The sequence below is a fragment of the Coregonus lavaretus genome (genome assembly GCF_964263955.1).
Source record: "Coregonus lavaretus genome assembly, chromosome: 30".
Classification (NCBI taxonomy): Eukaryota; Metazoa; Chordata; class Actinopteri; order Salmoniformes; family Salmonidae; genus Coregonus; species Coregonus lavaretus.
The window spans coordinates 31,202,557-31,220,730 of NC_140017.1; the positions used below are offsets into that span (position 1 = coordinate 31,202,557).

Sequence of the window (18,174 nt, forward strand, 5' to 3'; positions counted from 1 at the left end):
CCGGACGATGGGTGACGCTCTTTCGCTTTAGTAAATACCCAGTCCACAAGAGGGCAGGCGATAAAAGCTACAACTCCGCCCACTGGTAGTCATTCGATTGATTTGCTCTCCCGGTGTTCATAGTCAAGGCTTGCTTTAACCTAAGAAGACTCTAACCCAGGAATATTTACTGAGAAAGCGAAGTTAAACTGATACACACTACAATGTAGCATAAACCCACGAGGTGGAATTTAATTGAATAACTCTGGGTCGAATGTTTTTACCGTTGTTGTGACAGGACACATTTCCTTTTGTCCTCGGTAGTATTTGACAACCTTTGGTGGCCAACCACCTCAACACATTTGACACAGACAGTAGCCCATTTGTCGCGTGGTGTGAGGGCAGTTGGTCGGAGGACTTCGTAAAATATTCCTACAACTTCACTTGGGAGAAAAAGCCTGAAATAACTGATAAAGGTAAGTGTTGTCATATCCAAGCGGCAGGTAGCGTTTGAAGGACTAACCTATTCGAATATCTGAGCAGTTGATGTAAGTGGGTGCCATGTCATGGTATGAAACACTTCTCTGTGAAGTAGTTTTTGTTGAAAATGAACAAAACACGGGGGTTATTTACCTTTTGTGACAAAATAACCTACCTATTCGTCCATTCACTCAGGAGAAATTGTTGCCTTTTTATTTCTGTAAATATAGTAACTTCAGAAGATCACATGCATGGCACGCTTATCATGAAATATTAATTTACACCTTTAATTAACCCAATAGGCTACAAAGGACACGCCCGTGTATGGCGACACATAGCATATGTCTGGAAAACCTATTGGGTTAATTAAAGGTGTATTGGAAGAAAATCTGACTATTTAGTTAAGGATGTATTATTTATCTTTTTATAGGCTACACACCACCTCAGACAACCAGCCTATACAGGCATTTTCATCTGTCCATTTTACAGACAAATGAATCTGGCATCAATGGCAGCAACTTTCACTATTCTTGAACATGCAGGTTTCACTTCCAGATGTATGAAGCAGCAATAAAACATAGTCAAAAGGGGGCTGTTATCCTAATGCACACACATCTCTGAATTGTGGTATGTATGGCAGCAGCGTCCCGCCCATTAGGGTATTAGGGGCAGCGCCCCACTTGTAATTGCAAAAAAAAAAACGTTATTTAAATATATATTATATCATTCATGGATTCTGTTTTAAATGCTCAAAAAAGTGCGGTAAATGTGTAAATTTTCCTGTAAAAAAATATATTTTGTTCAAAACAAGCTGTTCGGTTACTTACGACGCTGCCCCTCAGTGATTGCCAGCAGCAGCTCCGCCTCCACGGGCGCATAGGCCGTGCGAACATTGCTTGGATTGTTTTACCAGCTATTTGCTATGAGGGGGAACTGCTAGCATACATTATAAAAGCACGAAGTAAATAGACCGTCCTGTGGCGCTCAGTCAGAATTTCTGTCTTTGCTCTAGTCTCCCTCCCAATATGTCTCTCGCGCCATATGGCTTACTTCCGTACGTGAGACTAGATCTGCTCTATCAGGTACAGATGGCGCTAAAGTAAAAAGCTAATTGTAATTAACTTGTAAATAAATAATCATAACAGTTATGGGAGCCTGAGAACTGATAAACCAGACAGCTACATCCAACTAACTAGAACACTAGCTAGAATCTTCTCATGGCGGATCTGGTAGGACAAAAAAGCATGACTGTGGCTTATTGTTTCCCCCCCCATGTTGTTTATCAGGTGCTAATGTAGCTAGGTGACAGGGCGACATGTTGTGTGGACTACAACAGTATAAAACTGGGTGTATCACAAAGCATGATCAAATTAATTAGGCAGCTACAGTAGTTTTGAGAAACATAGATCAAGTTTTTTTTTATTAAAAAAAGAACAATGTTTTAGTGTAATTAACCAGTGATCTACCTTTGATAAGCAGCTAGTTAGTTGGTAGCTTGCTATCTCCCATGCCAATTTCAAGTCTTTCAAAACGAATATCTGGCTAACTCGGAAATATGAAGTTATTTCAGTTAACTGGCTAGTGCATCATGCTTTGTGACATTGTTAGCTATTGCATTTGCATGCTTGTTGCGTTCTACCTGGTGCACTAGTTCGCTGGCTGCTCATTCTAAATAGTATAATCTAATCTGTTCCAAACAGTGGCAGAATGTGTAGCAGTGAGCATTTGGTTTTTGAAATGCAAAAGTGAAATGGGTGTATTTATGATGTTGTTCAAATGCACAGATTGCTTTATGTGTGTTCTCAAAGAAACTACAGGTAGTTCAAAAACTACCATCATATTTCTGTCATGCTGCTTTGTTGACAACTCCAACCACCTCGGGCCCCAGGTATTCAGCCAATCAGCGGCCGCCACTGATGTATGGAGAATTTCAAAATGCATAAAAACAAACTGTGGAGTAATTTTTAATGGATAACTTCGCATTATTGCAGCATTCTGGCTAGGACAGACATAGGATAATTGACTAGAACATTCCATGGACTAAATTCCATGGAATGCACTTGTGTCCTCAACAGTTATTCTTATTAGGTGTTCCATGTACACACACTCACCAGGCACACTGATAGGGGTGCCCACAGCCCACTCCTTGACTGGAGTTTGAGTCACAGTTTGAGTTTCACAGTAATTGATTCTGAAGAAGAGAGTATCAGTCTTACTGTTATCCTATGTGTATTTGTAAATGGCTCATAATACAGATATTAAGATTAATTTAAATGTTACATGATGGGCTCTAATATCTGGAACCTTTTCTCAGACTTTTTTTGTTTGTTCTGTATTTCAAGCATGAGCAGTGTCCATTGCACTGCTGCGGTTCTCAACATTTCTCTTTATCTAAGAATATCATGCAGCCCATCTTGCTTGCATAATTGCTCTTGGGGGCATAAACTGCCGGAGAAATGTTCATCCCATAAATGGTGCCATCGTCTTTTTTTATAGCCAGTGTGTGTTCCTTGAGAAAGACAACAATCAAGATCTGCTGTTGGTCTTACATCTATAATAAGAGCTTCTATCACTAAGGCAACAACTGCATGTTTCGCTCAGTTTAGCAGGCGAGATGAGATGGCAGTGTGGTATTATCCTAATTAACATGTGGGAGCGGAAGATGGTGAGAGCCTATTATTACAGCCTGTCCCGTGGGAGTTAAGCTCTCCACCACCACCCACCCTCTCTCTGACCCCCTACCTCCAGAAAAGACACACCCTCTCTCTGACCCCCCCACCCCCATGTATCCTGGTGTGATGAGTAGGCCTAATGTAAGAACGGAGTCACCTCTTGCCAAACCACACCCCTTTAGCACTATCATGGGAGGACAAGAACGTGATTTGGGGGGGGTCTGTTCCACTGCTAGACTGGGGATTTGGAACACAATATTTAGCCTAATCGAAAATAGACTGGAATTTCAGTACATTTTGCTGTGATGTTTTACATACATTTTGAACCTTTCTAATCGTATAGTATCCACAGATTGTGAGCTAAAGATGAAAACCTTTCCCACAAGTATTATTATATTATTTATTGACTATGGCTTTTCAAATCACCCAACACAGCTATTTGTAAGGTTAATTTTAAGTGAATATATATTTTTACCATTCCTGAACCTGTGACCAGAAACACGCTACATAGGGGCAACACCAGAATAAATGATCGAGTGATTCTGTCTCTTTGCAGCAAAATCTACGGAGCTGAGATTGTTGTATGATATACAGTGAGGGAAAAAAGTATTTGATCCCCTGCTGATTTTGTACGTTTGCCCACTGACAAAGAAATAATCAGTCTATAATTTTAATGGTAGGTTTATTTGAACAGTGAAACAGAATAACAACAAAAAAATCCAGAAAAACGCATGTCAAAAATGTTATAAATTGATTTGCATTTTAATGAGGGAAATAAGTATTTGACCCCCTCTCAATCAGAAAAATGTCTGGCTCCCAGGTGTCTTTTATACAGGTAACGAGCTGATATTAGGAGCACACTCTTAAAGGGAGTGCTCCTAATCTCAGCTTGTTACCTGTATAAAAGACACCTGTCCACAGAAGCAATCAATCAATCAGATTCCAAACTCTCCACCATGGCCAAGACCAAAGAGCTCTCCAAGGATGTCAGGGACAAGATTGTAGACCTACACAAGGCTGGAATGGGCTACAAGACCGTCGCCAAGCAGCTTGGTGAGAAGGTGACAACAGTTGGTGCGATTATTTGCAAATCCTGCAGCGCATGCAAGGTCCCCCTGCTCAAGCCAGCGCATGTCCAGGCCCGTCTGAAGTTTGCCAATGACCATCTGGATGATCCAGAGGAGGAATGACAGAAGGTCATGTGGTCTGATGAGACAAAAATAGAGCTTTTTGGTCTAAACTCCACTCGCCGTGTTTGGAGGAAGAAGAAGGATGAGTACAACCCCAATAACACCATCCCAACCGTGAAGCATGGAGGTGGAAACATAATTCTTTGGGGATGCTTTTCTGCAAAGGGGACAGGACGACTGCACCGTATTGAGGGGAGGATGGATGGGGCCATGTATCGCGAGATCTTGGCCAACAACCTCCTTCCCTCAGTAAGAGCATTGAAGATGGGTCGTTTGCATGGTGCCCCAGACCGAGGGTGATTGACCATCATCTTGAACTTCTTCCATTTTCTAATAATTGCGCCAACAGTTGTTGCCTTCTCACCAAGCTGCTTGCCTATTGTCCTGTAGCCCATCCCAGCCTTGTGCAGGTCTACAATTTTATCCCTGATGTCCTTACACAGCTCTCTGGTCTTAGCCATTGTGGAGAGGTTGGAGTCTGTTTGATTGAGTGTGTGGACAGGTGTCTTTTATACAGGTAACAAGTTCAAACAGGTGCAGTTAATACAGGTAATGAGTGGAGAACAGGAGGGCTTCTTAAAGAAAAACTAACAGGTCTGTGAGAGCCGGAATTCTTACTGGTTGGTAGGTGATCAAATACTTATGTCATGCAATAAAATGCAAATGAATTACTTAAAAATCATACAATGTGATTTTCTGGATTTTTGTTTTAGATTCCGTCTCTCACAGTTGAAGTGTACCTATGATAAAAATTACAGACCTCTACATGCTTTGTAAGTAGGAAAACCTGCAAAATCGGCAGTGTATCAAATACTTGTTCTCCCCACGGTATATATATCATTCTGTTGGTGGCAAGAATTTTGTATTATAATTAAATTGAATAACTCGAAGTGTTGAATCAAGTGTTTTTTTGTACCAGTTCATAAACCATGTGCCATGGAATCAGTACATCGAAAATCTCTTATTTTGCAACCTGTATGTCGCAGCTGTCAACATTTTTGTCCTCAAATGAAACTGGTATATTTGTCTATTTATGCCAATTTGTATCAAGCATCTTAGATGTAAAATTGCACAACTAAGATGTCCTTGGCAAAAATGTCAGATTTCTTGAGTTATCTTTGAGGAAAGTTTATACTGGCTACGGCATCTCAAAATGGACAAACAGTACTATTGCTGCTTTTTTTCTCGTTTTTTCAAGCGAAGGTCTTTTTAAGGGAGTATGCGAGCACACTCGTTCGGTTCGCCTAGCTGAGTTCAGCTGGGCGCCAGCAGAACTGAAGCATGCTGATGCCTTTACCTTATTAGATCGGTAAGGATTTACACCGCTAATTGCCAGCAAATAAAGCTTCTTTGAACATCAGTGGCATTGGCATTAGGGCAGGGAATTGCCAGGGACGATACGATATTATCACAATATGATATGTATTGCTATTCTCTCGATTTCTATATGTATAGCAATTCGATACTTATTTTTATTGCGTTTCGATGTTCCAAACATTTTGCTCACCTGTCTGTTGCAGAAGGACGAGAGAGCCATGAGAAACTAATTTTGATCAGTCATGGAAATAAAAGTGCTGAAAACAAATTGGGTCCCTATTTATAAAGAAGATCTAGAACAAGCTGTGAAGGAAAAATCCTGGAGTTTTGGTGCAGGTACAGCCAACTAGCGCAAAAATAATATTGCGATATTGTCAATACGATATATTGTCAAAAATAATATGCAGACATTTATCTGTATAGATTTTTTCCCCCATCACTAATTGACATGTTTACTTAGTCTTCCATAGCAACACAAAGCCCAACAATTATGTCATATTTCCACCCCCACGGTGAAAGGGAACACTAGTTTAACAGAATAACAAGGATAATTGTTTTTATTTCACCCTGTGAAGTAGGAGTGTGGTAAAATTCAGAGCCAACAGTGTTCCTTCTCTTTGCAGTTGCAAATGTTTATCCTGTAAAACAAGGATGAAATGAACCTTCCTATTATTTGAAGAGTCAGTAGTGCCCCAGCTCTCTCTTTATGAGACCAAGGGAAAGGGGAAGAGAGATTGCCAAGGAGAAGGACTGCATAACAGACTGGGCTTGTCTGTCTGTCTGTCCCTGACACTGTCTACCTCAACTCTGTGAGGAGAAAGTCACCTGGCACAGATCAGTCACCTGATAGAGGACATAGCTCTGTGTGATGCCAACAACAGACAGATGGCTACCGTACAGACCAACCATCTATCGCCCATGCATACAGATGGCACCTGCCTGGATACTGCCTGCGTCTAAGTTCAGTACAGTAAAACACGGGCTTTACTGTAGAGCATGCAATGAGTTAATGAGAACCGTAGAACACCAATGGCGACTGGCGTTCGTTCACACAACTCAACAATAGTTCCCCCTGTGTATGCATGCCACAGAGGCCTTTGTCAGCAGTTTCCTTTCCAGGCCACAGTATCAGCACCTATGATTAGGAGCGAGCACCAGAATTACTTTCCCTGGCTTACCTCGACCTGCCGGACAGACAAACAGACAGACTGGGAGGGAGAGCTGAGCCATTGTTTTAATACTGAACAGGCAGCACCAGCAGGAGACCGGGGGAACGTTGTGTGAGGCAGATGGGACAAGGTTTGAGGAAGCGCCCCAGGTGGAGGGGTATGCAATATGAGACCGGCCGGTCAAAGCACTGTTTGTTCAGACGGAGGGCCTGATTCTGTTGCTCCTTCATCTGAGAAGCTGCTTCAGCCAACGAACTAGAGGCAGTTAAAACTGAAATATTTTTCTAGGGGTTATTGTTCATGTGGAGGTATAACCATGCCACTGAGCTGCATCTCTCTACAGTCTTTGACAGAGGTTCTCTGCTGGGATAATCAAGGGCCTTTTTGTTGTAAAAGAGCAGGAATCCATGTGATTTGTTAGGTAAGAATCCCCAGCTGTGTGGGAAAGGTCAAAACGAGAGGGGAATCGCCCCGTTGGGAAGAGCGTATCGAGAATTGTAAAGAGTTCTTACCGAACAGTAGGCCTACTGCGTCTGTCCTGGAGCAGCTGGGCAAATTGTTGCAATTACACATTATGAATGCTATATATTCACAGTTTTAGCAAACGGACCATAGCATCATTAATTATCTCTCTCCATTCCACGATCTAGTATGTCCTGAGTATCCAAAGATAGTATAATTTCGAATGTAATTTCATACATAAAACTTCATGGTCCATAACAAGTCTTTTTAAAAAGACAATTACGTGGCTGAGTGTTGAGAGTACAGTGAGGGGGAAAAAAGTATTTGATCCCCTGCTGATTTTGTACGTTTGCCCACTGACAAGGACATGATCAGTCTACAATTTTAATGGTAGGTTTATTTGAACAGTGAGAGACAGAATAACAACAACAAAAAAAATCCAGAAAAACACATGTCAAAAATGTTATAAATTGATTTGCATTTTAATGAGGGAAATAAGTATTTGACCCCTCTGCAAAACATGACTTAGTACTTGGTGGCAAAACCCTTGTTGGCAATCAGAGGTCAGATGTTTCTTGTAGTTGGCCACCAGGTTTGCACACATCTGTCCTCTGTAGCTCAGCTGGTAGAGCACGGCGCTTGTAACGCCAAGGTAGTGGGTTCGATCCCGGGACCACCCATACACCCAAAAAATTTATGCACGCATGACTGTAAGTCGCTTTGGATAAAAGCGTTTGCTAAATGGCATATTATTATTATTATTATTATTATTATTATTATTATTATTATTATTATTATTACATCTCAGGAGGGATTTTGTTCCACTCCTCTTTGCAGATCTTCTCCAAGTCATAAAGGTTTTGAGGCTGACGTTTGGTAACTTGAACCTTCAGCTCCCTCCACAGATTTTCTATGGGATTAAGGTCTGGAGACTGGCTAGGCCACTCCAGGACCTTAATGTGCTTCTTCTTGAGCCACTCCTTTGTTGCCTTGGCCGTGTGTTTTGGGTCATTGTCATGCTGGAATAACCATCCACGACCCATTTTCAATGCCCTGGCTGAGGGAAGGAGGTTCTCACCCAAGATTTGACGGTACATGGCCCCGTCCATCGTCCCTTTGATGTGGTGAAGTTGTCCTGTCCCCTTAGCAGAAAAACACCCCCAAAGCATAATGTTTCCACCTCCATGTTTGACGGTGGGGATGGTGTTCTTGGGGTCATAGGCAGCATTCCTCCTCCTCCAAACACGGCGAGTTGAGTTGATGCCAAAGAGCTCGATTTTGGTCTCATCTGACCACAACACTTTCACCCAGTTCTCCTCTGAATCATTCAGATGTTCATTGGCAAACTTCAGACGGGCATGTATATGTGCTTTCTTGAGCAGGGGGCCCTTGCGGGCGCTGCAGGATTTCAGTCCTTCACGGCGTAGTGTGTTACCAATTGTTTTCTTGGTGACTATGGTCCCAGCTGCCTTGAGATCATTGACAAGATCCTCCCGTGTAGTTCTGGGCTGATTCCTCACCGTTCTCATGATCATTGCAACTCTACGAGGTGAGATCTTGCATGGAGCTCCAAGCCGAGGGAGATTGACAGTTCTTTTGTGTTTCTTCCATTTGCGAATAATCGCACCAACTGTTGTCACCTTCTCACCAAGCTGCTTGGCGATGGTCTTGTAGCCCATTCCAGCCTTGTGTAGGTCTACAATCTTGTCCCTGACATCCTTGGAGAGCTCTTTGGTCTTGGCCATGGTGGAGAGTTTGGAATCTGATTGATTGATTGCTTCTGTGGACAGGTGTCTTTTATACAGGTAACAAGCTGAGATTAGGAGCACTCCCTTTAAGAGTGTGCTCCTAATCTCAGCTCGTTACCTGTATAAAAGACACCTCGGAGCCAGAAATCTTTCTGATTGAGAGTGGGTCAAATACTTATTTCCCTCATTAAAATGCAAATCAATTTATAACATTTTTGACATGCGTTTTTCAGGATTTTGTTGTTGTTATTCTGTCTCTCACTGTTCAAATTAACCTACCAATAAAATTATAGACTGATCATTTCTTTGTCAGTGGGCAAACGTACAAAATCAGCAGGGGATCAAATACTTTTTTCCCTCACTGTATTATTAAAAGTCTCCTGTAGTGCACTGTTGTAGCTTTAGCCATGCAGCCTAATCCTCCTCTGTATCTAAAATAGTTCTAAAAACCAACCACAGGGAACATCCTCTCACACAAACTGCTGCTACTGTAGACATACGTTTTCAAATACTTTCATAGCTTCTTGAGACTGCAAAAATAGTAAAGAAGACAGGCCTTCTTGATTTGAAGCTCCGGTGGAGAGGAGAGATCCCCAGATGGCCTAAACCTGCTGTCAGTTTTGGTATAGTAGAGAAGCAGCCAAAAGGCAGGTGCTAGCCAGCACATCTGCCCACAGGCCAGCAGTGATAAAGTCGCTCTCACTACACTGGTAGTTAATAGGAATACGACTTTTAGATCGCGAAAACGTCTATCATACATGTCAGATTTCAATACTGGCTGATGTCATAACTCGGGTGGATGTCTTCACTTGATTGAGTCATTGATCATATTTTTGCGATATTCCTACCTCGAGAAATGTGTAATTTAACGGCGGGTCTAGCACATTTTTCCTATTTGTCTGCCTCTTTAGTCCAGGGTGCATTGCATGGTGCCGTTGCCAGATATATTATAGAAAGGAGATAGGAATCCAATGAATGAAGGAATGTATAACGCCCCACCCAGCAGACTGACCAATCGCATTCACGTTATGAAGCTGCGTCACGCAATCCCTTCTAGATGTCGAGAAACATATTTTCCTCAAGTACGTAATGTCACATTTTTACATTTTAGTCATTTTAGCAGACGCTCTTATCCAGAGCGACTTACAGTTAGTGAATAATAATTATTTATTTTTTTATACTGGCCCCCCGTGGGAATCGAACCCACAACTCTATCAACTGAGCTACATCCCTGCCGGCCATTCCCTCCCCTACCCTGGACGACGCTGGGCCAATTGTGCGCCGCCCATGAGTCTCCCGGTCGCGGCCGGCTGCGACAGAGCCTGGATTCGAACCAGGATCTCTAGTGGCACAGTTTGCACTGCGATGCAGTGCCTTAGACCACTGCGCCACTCAGGGTCACGATTCCAAAGCTATACGATAGTACAGATAGCCAGTTAATTATCACACATCTCGGAAAATATTTGTAGTGTTGTACTTCTTGTTGATGAAATTCATGCTGTTGGGTTTTTGAGCTAGCGCCCAATAGACTCTCATTCACTCCTTGAACGAGAGCGCTCCTTGTCCCAGAATCACCCAGAATGCACCACGTGGCCCACTGACGTAGCATGGGCAACGTTTCCCATCTCCTCAAAAGTATATCTGCCGTTGCGAATGTTAGACCAGTCTGTGAGGAGCATCGATCTACAGGTTGAACTTGGGGAGATTGTAGACTCCTAAATTCATAGTGCAGTTTGTTTAGCCGATTTTACAGCTAGCTAGCTACATTCCATGCTGATATTGTTTTTGGTATTATTGTGTGTAGCTACGTTTGCTAGCTAGCTAGCCAGCCAGCCCATAGAGAGAGCATTGCATTGTGGATTTTGTAGTCGACTTGAGCTGCAACAGACTTCCAGTGATTTTTCCATGTTGCTACCAACATTATAACGCCAAAATGAAACATTTGTTCACCAAAAATATTGTTCTCACATATTAGTGTTATTTAACGCTGTAAATTTAAAGGAGTTAGTGGTTTTGGGTGTTCCAGCCGTTATGGACTGAGCTCTTGGGAATGAAAACTATTCCTCTCTACTGTAACAATCACGATACAGTAACTTGAGGAAAAGTTATTGGGTGAACGTGAAGGAGTTGGGCTACTCAACCCTTGCTTACAGTATGTGTTGCCTCATGGAATAATGGATGTGCTGCACTTTACTCTTGACAGTTAAATTGTTGCGTGGATGACTTGGCAACTGTACTAATCTGGCCTGGCCTCCACATTGCCACTTTTGGTTAATGGCAACCAACCCCTGCTGTTGTCTTTGATTATCACCCCACTCATCAGCCAAACATTACACAGTGGTCCCTAGCACCATCCTGTTGTTTACCGCTGCTCTCCTCCACGGTGTCTGTCTCTGTGGTAGCCTTAATCACAGGCTTTCACCTCTGAGGGAGACGAGTCGTCTGCAAACATACATTGTACCCACACGATAAGAGAGGCTGCTGGGAGGGACATGCTCACTGTTACTGAGACTGCATGACTCACTGAAACGCACCACCACCTGACAGGCTGAGAGCAAGCTATTGCTGGTTGATGCCAGTCTGATTTAATTGGCTGTTTGATCAAGGAGAACTAAACTGTTTGAAACCAAGCAGTGTGTGATTATGCAAAAGTATTTGTTTTGTGTATCCAAGCAATATCTCCTTTGCATGTTTTTTTCCCCACCTGATCTCCACTCTAGTGCGTTGTTTCGAATGTTTATCTTAATATGTAATCCTTTCAAATCTGTAGAAGATATGGAAGATAATTCCGGATTACAGCATATCCCCCTTGCCTGCCTGTGTATGTCAGCAGCAATAGAAATGAGGACACCTGTTGTAACTGATGCTTTGGTCCCCCAGCAGGTGATGCCTCCCTCTATCTCCCCATGGAGAAGGCTATATTTACCTAATCTACACTGCTCAAAAAAATAAAGGGAACACTTAAACAACACATCCTAGATCTGAATGAATGAAATAATCTTATTAAATACTTTTTTCTTTACATAGTTGAATGTGCTGACAACAAAATCACACAAAAATTATCAATGGAAATCAAATTTATCAACCCATGGAGGTCTGGATTTGGAGTCACCCTCAAAATTAAAGTGGAAAACCACACTACAGGCTGATCCAACTTTGATGTAATGTCCTCAAAACAAGTCAAAATGAGGCTCAGTAGTGTGTGTGGCCTCCACGTGCCTGTATGACCTCCCTACAACGCCTGGGCATGCTCCTGGTGAGGTGGCGGATGGTCTCCTGAGGGATCTCCTCCCAGACCTGGACTAAAGCATCCGCCAACTCCTGGACAGTCTGGTGCAATGTAGCGTTGGTGGATGGAGCGAGACATGATGTCCCAGATGTGCTCAGTTGGATTCAGGTCTGGGGAACGGGCGGGCCAGTCCATAGCATCAATGCCTTCCTCTTGCAGGAACTGCTGACACACTCCAGCCACATGAGGTCTAGCATTGTCTTGCATTAGGAGGAACCCAGGGCCAACCGCACCAGCATATGGTCTCACAAGGGGTCTGAGGATCTCATCTCAATACCTAATGGCAGTCAGGCTACCTCTGGCGAGCACATGGAGGGCTGTGCGGCCCCCCAAAGAAATGCCACCCCACACCATGACTGACCCACCGCCAAACCGGTCATGCTGGAGGATGTTGCAGGCAGCAGAACGTTCTCCACGGCGTCTCCAGACTCTGTCACATGTGCTCAGTGTGAACCTGCTTTCATCTGTGAAGAGCACAGAGCGCCAGTGGCGAATTTGCCAATCTTGGTGTTCTCTGGCAAATGCCAAACGTCCTGCACGGTGTTGGGCTGTAAGCACAACCCCCACCTGTGGACGTCGGGCCCTCATACCACCCTCATGGAGTCTGTTTCTGACCGTTTGAGCAGACACATGCACATTTGTGGCCTGCTGGAGGTCATTTTGCAGGGCTCTGGCAGTGCTCCTCCTGCTCCTCCTTGCACAAAGGCGGAGGTAGCGGTCCTGCTGCTGGGTTGTTGCCCTCCTACGGCCTCCTCCACGTCTCCTGATGTACTGGCCTGTCTCCTGGTAGCGCCTCCATGCTCTGGACACTACGCTGACAGACACAGCAAACCTTCTTGCCACAGCTCGCATTGATGTGCCATCCTGGATGAGCTGCACTACCTGAGCCACTTGTGTGGGTTGTAGACTCCGTCTCATGCTACCACTAGAGTGAAAGCACCGCCAGCATTCAAAAGTGACCAAAACATCAGCCAGGAAGCATAGGAACTGAGAAGTGGTCTGTGGTCACCACCTGCAGAACCACTTCTTTATTGGGGGTGTCTTGCTAATTGCCTATAATTTCCACCTGTTGTCTATTCCATTTGCACAACAGCATGTGAAATGTATTGTCAATCAGTGTTGCTTCCTAAGTGGACAGTTTGATTTCACAGAAGTGTGATTGACTTGGAGTTACATTGTGTTGTTTAAGTGTTCCCTTTATTTTTTTGAGCAGTGTATTATCATCTGATCTGAGCTCGATCAATCACCTTCTCCTGGGGCTCGGATTCCAGATGCACCCTGGATGCAGTATAACCCAGTATTACCAACCGGCTGACTCAGCTCTTTTCCCCCTGCCTGCGTCCTGCCTGCGACGGATGACACCTCTCCTCGGCCCATGAGACAGGGCCTGAGCCCTTACTATGAGATTGATCCTTTTCTCTGATGGAAAAATGGGAGGAGGATCTCTTTATGGCATCTACTGTACCCCTCCTGTCCTGTCCTGTCCTGACAGACTTCTGGTGCTCCTTCACGATCCCAATGCTGACCTGTCCTGGCAGACTTCCGGTGCTCCATCATGATCCCAATGAGCTGTTCCTTTATTTATTCATTGTATTAATGTTAATTGAAATGAATGACCCAGTGGCACACCACCTATCATTCTCAGTAATACCAAAACGTTATTAGACGTCCATTAGATGTTAGATTACCAGTGACTCATTTTTCAGAATGATGTCTCAGCCTTGCCTTTCATGCTGTACAGCATCTTTGATAATTTGGAGCTGGGGAAATTCAGTGCGTGCAAATTTTGGATCTGTTAATGAGGCAAACCGCAGTGACTGTAAATCTTAAGAAATGAAGATGTTTCATCATTGCTTGCTTCAGTGTTATTATGGCCAAGGGAAAAACGTTGCTGCTAGGTATCATCATGATAGTGTTTGCCACATATTAGAATATACACTCGCACACAGATGTCAGCAGTTTAGAAAGTCTACTTGCAATATTAGGCTTTACTGCAGAGGGATTTTGCTTCAGGTTACTGTGATGTTTCCGGTGCCTTCTGGCAATATGAAGACAATGCCTTTTGGAGATTGTCTTTCTGTGATGCCTCACTTGCTGTTACAGTTGTGGAATGATACGTTAGTGAAACCATCTCGCAGTCTGTCTTCTGACTCTCTTCCTCACCGGATGCCTGCCTATGACGGTGACACTTGAAAACAAATTGTGCATTTTATAGTCCATTTGTGGAATTCAAATGCATTCAGACATGTTCATCTACAGTTGGCCTATTCCCTTGTTTAGTTTTTAGCTGAAAAAACATCAGTTGGGATTATTTTACTTTGAATATCTTTTAATTTGCAGGATTTTGCTTATATAATATCTGTCTAGACCATTACGAAATGGAGACTAACATGCCCTAGTTTTGGAGATGTTCTCCTAAAGTATCCTATAACTAATAACCCATTCTATCTTCAGTAAGTACAGTGCTCAAAGTCTCATGTTCCCAATTTTATCAGAGATATCTGGAAACTTGTTGGACCTACACTGCAACTTTTCAGTGGTGAACAATATTGGGTAACTGAGTGTCAAAACAACTCATGTTCTACTGTAATTACCCACCACCTCTCTGTGAACTTTGCTTTCACATGTTTGTATTGAATGTAGTGTGTGTGTGTCTCACCAAAAGGTAAACAGATCAACGGGTCTATAGTTTCATCATGTCACCCTTCAGTATGACAAGATAAGATTGGCCTATTCCATCAGGTGCCCTTGTTATGCTTGGGCGGTATCTAGATTGTCATACCTTCATGCCAACCTTGTGCCATACCGGGATATTCAGTAATACCGGCATTGAACACAAGGGGAGCTGTTTTCAAATCCCACTGATACTCTAATCCGAAGGTTAGCGATGCTAACAAGTACATGTATAATCCCATAGAGAATGCTGACTAAATGTTTCTGACCTAAACTATACAAGTAACTCAAATGCTACTCACAGTTTGCTGTACGCACAAAACAAATATTAGCCAGCAAGGCTCTTGATCCAGGAGGGGATTCTCTGCTGTTACCAAGCAAATGCTTGATTTTGGAAGAAGCTAACCACTTAGCTAGATAGCTAACTAGCTACTAAATTAGCAAACCAAATGCACAACCTCAGAGCATTTAGCACATTTTAGACACTTAATAGTTCTAAGATATCTAGCTGGAAAACATTTAGTTGTGAGTTCTATACTGTAATTAGATCACCTGGCGCATGCTGCACAACAGTGAGTGACTCACTGACAAGTGATTGGGGACTACCGTATGCTTCATAATAATGTGACAGATGAAATTAACGCAATGTTCTTAATCTCCTAATGTATTGCACAAGTTGACTGCAGGTGGTTACTTAAAAATTAGCTACAAGTATTACAAAACTTCAAAGAAATAGTTTCAGCGGTATTGAAAAACCATCCTGTGGCTTTTTCCAAATACCCCGGTATACAGTATATACGGTATACCGCCCAAGCCTAGCCCTTGTGTTCAACTTTTGAGAACTTGCCTGCTGAAGTCTTCCTAGAAAGGTGTTTCATTAGCACTGCAGTCGGTGCAAAATCTTCACTTCGCTCAATCCTCTGGTTTGTTTTCTTTTACCCACAAAGTCAACCCCTCCCTCGGCAGAGCTTAGAAAAATGTTCCCTGGCTCCTCTGTGCTTGTGTGGATAGGGACTATGGGGAGCAGTGGTGGTGAATAGTTTGCTGTGAGGTAGGGGCGTAAATCTTTTGGTAGTAGCTAGCTAGCCCTGGTCTCACAGGCCCTGGCATAGAGGCATTATTTCTCCTGGTGTCTCCCTGGTAGCTAGATGGCTATCCCTTGTCTCAACGGGCAGACTGGGATGCTTTATGTCCCTAGACTCCAATCCTTCTTCTTACAGTTTGAGTTTATGTATGATTCATCTGCTGCTGGCATATTGAAGGCAGCAGCCTGTTCGCCACAAGGAGAAACTACTAACTGTATTAGGCTTGTCATTCATTCTTTACAGTGCACACAGCTCTTCAAGCTCTTATTGCTCTGTCCTGTCTACAGGGCATGCACAGTGAGTGAAATGACTTGGTACTACTAGATATCTATGACTATCTTGCTCAACATCACAGGTGGAATAGACAATGCCATGTTGGTTCACCTAATGATAGCTGTGAGCACATGATTATGAATCAATAAAAACGTCTGGTCGAGTGCCTGTTGAAATGTGCAGAATGTACGTGTTGACTAATCCGTTAGGACATATTATGCAACTTTTTTTTTATGGGCCTCTCCAACAGAGGCCAAAATGTTCTGGCAGCCGGGTTTCTTAACAAGCTGGTGTGTTGTGGGGTATAGAAATCCGAGAGTCAAGATACCTTGAACTGCCATGCCACCGGTCTTGTGTGCTTACATAAGATCTCTATTCATCCAGGTGATTGTGTGTTTGAAGGACAACAACTGTGCCATGAGTCAACCACTTCAAGGATAGCAAGCAAAAAAGAGACACATCACCTCAATTCTTCATATTGAATAAGATGTTCACCCCAATAGATCCACAGACGATGCAATCGCCATCGCACTGCCCTATCCCATCTGAACAAGAGGAATGCTGTTTATTGACTATAGCTCCGCATTCAACACCATAGTACCCTCCAAGCTCATCATTAAGCTCGGGCCCTGGGTCTGAACCCCGCCCTGTGCAACTGGGTCCTGGAGTTCCTGATGGGCCGCCCCCAGATGGTGAAGGTAGGAAACCACACCTCCACTTCGCTGATCCTCAACACAGGGGTGTGCTCAGCCCCCTCCTGTACTCCCTGTTCACCCATGACTGCGTGGCCACGCACGCCTCCAACTCAATCATCAAACTTGCAGACGACACAACAGTAGTAGGCCTGATTACCAACAATGACGTGACAGCCTACAGGGATGAGGTGAGGGCCCTGGGAGTGTGGTGCCAGGAAAATAATCTCTCATTCAACGTCAACAAAACAAAGGAGCTGATTGTGGACTTCAGGAAACAGCAGAGGGCGCATGCCCTAATCAACATCGACGGGACCGCAGTGGAGAAGGTGGAAAGCTTCAAGTTCCTCGGTGTACACATCACTGACGATCTGAAATGGTCCACCCAAACAGACAGCGTGGTGAAGAAGGTGCAACAGCGCCTCTTCAACCTCAGGAGGCTGAAGAAATTTGGCTTGGCACCTAAAACCCTCACAAACTTTTACAGATGCACAATTGAGAGCATCCTGTCGAGCTGTATCACCGCCTGGTACGGCAACTGCACCGCCTGCAACCGCAGGGCTCTCCAGAGGGTGGTGCGGTCTGCCGAACGCATCACCGGGGGCAAAATACCTGCCCTCTAGGACACCTACAGCACCCGATGTCACAGGAATTCCAAAAAGATTATGAAGGACAATAACCACCTGAGCCACTGCCTGTTAACCCCGCTATCATCCAGAAGGCGAGGTCAGTACGGGTGCATCAAAGCTGGGACCGAGAGACTGAAAAACAGCTTCTATCTCAAGGCCATCAGACTGTTAAATAGCCATTTATATGGCGGCTTCCACCCGGTTACGTAACCCTGCACCTTAGAGGCTGCTGTCCTAAAGTGCCTTGCAAAAGTATTCATCCCCCTTGGAGTTTTTCCTATTTTGTTGCATTACAACCTGTAATGTAAATTGATTTTTATTTGGATTTCATGTAATGGACATACACAAAATAGTCAAAATTGGTGAAGTGAAATGAAAAAAAATAGTTGTTTCAAAAAATTATATATAAAAAAAAACAAATACGGAAAAGTGGTGCGTGCATATGTATGCACCCCCTTTGCTATGAAGCCCCTAAATAAGATCTGGTGCAACCAATTACCTTCAGAAGTCACATAA

General features: G+C 43.6%; 1 protein-coding gene across 1 annotated transcript in view; it reads left to right on the forward strand.

The window, feature by feature from the left end:
• The first annotated feature begins 343 nt into the window (after window positions 1–343).
• LOC311105657 (glycerophosphodiester phosphodiesterase domain-containing protein 5-like) overlaps window positions 344–18,174 on the forward strand; it is a 70,335-nt gene continuing 52,504 nt past the window's right edge. Inside the window, exon 1 of the mRNA XM_084147872.1 lies at window positions 344–455. The gene's annotated coding sequence lies outside the window, so the exon portion shown is untranslated. The remainder of the gene's footprint in view (window positions 456–18,174) is intronic.